This window comes from Phyllostomus discolor, chromosome 7 (genome assembly GCF_004126475.2).
Source record: "Phyllostomus discolor isolate MPI-MPIP mPhyDis1 chromosome 7, mPhyDis1.pri.v3, whole genome shotgun sequence".
Lineage (NCBI taxonomy): Eukaryota > Metazoa > Chordata > Mammalia > Chiroptera > Phyllostomidae > Phyllostomus > Phyllostomus discolor.
The window spans coordinates 75289416-75292596 of record NC_040909.2 but is presented as its reverse complement, the minus strand read 5'-3'; positions in this window follow the sequence as shown (position 1 = coordinate 75292596).

Below are 3181 nucleotides of genomic sequence, written 5' to 3'. Positions count from 1 at the left end.
ATGTTCTGTCCAAGGATTGTAATGTTTTATTTCAGAACCTCAAGCTGTTGTATCATTTCACCTATTTTGTTGACAAACAACGTTGCTCTCCCGGTACAGCACAAGTACCACCTCACTGGGCTGATAACACATCTGGACCCCTAACGTTTTGTACTGCTACTTCAGCTAGATGGTCGATCAAGAGCAGTGGCAGTAGTGTTCCATGAACGTTTTCCAAGAATAGATTTCTTAATGACTTCTGGCTCATATATTTCATATCAAAGGAACGCTCTAGTGAAGGCATGCCCAAAGCCTCACTTATCTATTATGTGTTTTGGGGTGGAGAGGACTGAAAAGACCATATTCAAAATCCCAGTGTTCGTTTTGGTCAAAGTGTATAGACAGAAGAGCCTAGATTGGTCATATTGACAGAGGAAGAGCCTTTCTGGTGACAGCATAACTACACCATATGCCTCAAAATTTGGTTTGACAAGGTGAGGTATACTTGGGTCCCACATAAGAAGAAACACCTGGTGCCCTCAAGTGCGAGCCTGTGATTGGGCCCTTTAACCCAAACCCTGAGGACAGTATTAAGTCCTATTTATGAGTCAGGGAGTCTGTTCTCCAATTGTTTGATCATAAATGTATAAATGTCAACACAGAAGACATTAAGTCATGTTATTTGTCATGAGTGATTAGAAGAGCACCTGAGATTTTTATATATTTGGGTCAGGATTGGAAGCTTAGTATGGGTTTGGTTCCAAGTTTTCAGGTTGGAATTCTTTTAAGACATTTTGTTTTCCACCAAATAACCAGGTTTTTTATCTAGTTTTCAAGAAGTATTTGAGAATGGGACCCTTGCTTTCCAGGATTGAATGGTGTTACTCCCTGAATTTGCCCACATTAAGGAGACATTGTAAGAAATACATAGTTGTTTAAGGCCCATCAAGGTGTGAACTCACCTGAATTATATAAAAGTATAGTTACACATTTTTATAATCAGTATGAAACAGGTGGTCAACAGGGAGACCAATGTAAGTGGTTGCTGAGTGTAATCATGTATGACTGGCCTGGTGTGGGGTCTTGGGCGAGATCTGAATCAGGTGCCATCTGATTTGATCCAGGAATGAGAATTCTAGTGGTGGTCTTTGGTTGTTCAGAGATTTTCATCATAAGATCTGATCAGGGACCAACAGGACCCTGACCAGGTAGCTCAGTTGGTTAGTATGTCCTGATAAGTCAAGATTGCAGATTTAATCCCCAGTCAGGGCACATACAAGAAGCAACCAATGAATGCGTAAATAAGGGGAACACCAAATCAATGTTTCTCCCTCCCTCTCTATAAAATCAGTTAGTTTAAAAAAAAAAAAAAAAAGATCTCTAATGGGTGGCAATAACCACTCAGGTGTGGGTGTCCTTTTAAAATGAGAAAGATGAATCCGTGAGTCAGTACCCTAATGTTTAGCAGCACAAGGGTTAATAATAGCTCATATGGCCCTTTCTGTCCCACAGAAGGACGTTTTTATGGAGATGGCATTTCCAATAGACATTGTCCTGCATGGAGATCATGATGTACAGACTTTTGTCTCCTAGGAGCTCCTGTGGCATGATTGCTCTATGACTGAGTTAGTCTTAAGGATCCTTACAAGTTCTTAACAGTAATTCAGGAGGGCTCCATTCAGCAGTGCAGGTATAAATTTCTAGATCTAGTCTCATAGGTCTGCCAGTATTTTCAAAAGGAGATAATCTATGTTTGTGGCAGGGAGATCTTAGGTTGAGCAATAAATACTAAAGCAAGAGCCTTAGGCCAAAGCAGATTCAAACACTCAGAAATTTTGTCAATTGAGCTTTAATTGCCCCATTAGTTCTACTAGACTGGAGGACTGGGCATGATGAACAATGGAAATGTTGCAAAACTGGCCAGATCTTAGAAACATTGTATGATTTGTCCTGTAAAATGAGTTCCCCAGTCGTGGGAAAGGTCTGTAGGAGTATTTTACTTACTGGAGGCTAAGACTGTGGAGCGTGGGAATGCCTTCACCCAATGAGAAAACAGACAAATCATCACTAACATGTATTTGTATTCTTGGGAAGGGGGCAACTGAATGAAGTCCATTTGCCAGACCTACAGGTCCAAAAGGCAAGGGACCTTTGAGGAATGACTGGGCTTTCTGCTTTGACTAGATCTAGCATATTTGGTGTACCTGGGAAGCTACCTTTGGAGATGGCTTCCAGTAGTAGTGTTTTCCCAATAAAACCATTTTATCAGGGTTCCAGTGAGTTAAGCCACGTTATGTACAATTGTATGCAATCAGGGAAGAGTGGATGGTCATTTGGACCTTACTCCTAATTTTTGGGGGGGTCAAATTTACAGCCTTGTTCCAGCCCTTTATATTTTGTCAAACAGCTCAATGCTGTCCCTCCATAATGTTATCTTTTAAATCCCCAGTTGCTTCGGGCAGTAGTATAGATGCTATGTTGAGGGGCCTAGATTGTTTTAATGTATCTAAATTCACAGCAGCTTCAGCCATATCATTACCTCATGAGAGGCTGTCCTCTGGGTTTGCCATTGCATGTCCAAGAATTTTTATGTTTGCTAAATATCTAGGTAAGTGGATACCTAAGAGTTTGAAAACATAAGAACATTTTAATCTTTTCTCCAGAAGTCGAAAATCTTCTGTTTCCAGAGCATGCCAAAGTCATGGGCAACAACAAAGGCATACCTGCTGTCAGTATAAATGTTACTCTCTTGACCTTCCGCCAAATTGCAAGCTCAGGGTAATGCATTGAGCTCTGCTTGTTGGGCAGAAGATTCCAGAAACATTGGACTGGCCTCATTGGTTTCATTTATAGAGATAACTACATAGCCTGTTTGATATTGCCTATTTCATCTTTTAGAAAGAAAGATCAGTAAATCAAACTAAGTCAGCATTCTCAAGAGGTGTTTCCTATAAATCAATTCAAGGAATTACTTGTCTGTTAGTGTCAGGCAGTTTTAAGAGATTTTGTAGGAGAGAAGAAGAAGAGTATCAGGGTTCAGAAGATTATAGTGAGCACTAGACATTAGATGAAGATAATAAAAGAACCTCATAAGAGGTTTGTCTGCTAGCAGAGAGGTCCTGAATTTGATGAGACTTAAGTAAGGCTTCCACTGAATGAGGCACATCAAGAGTCAGTGGAGAGCCGATTATTTTCTCTTTCA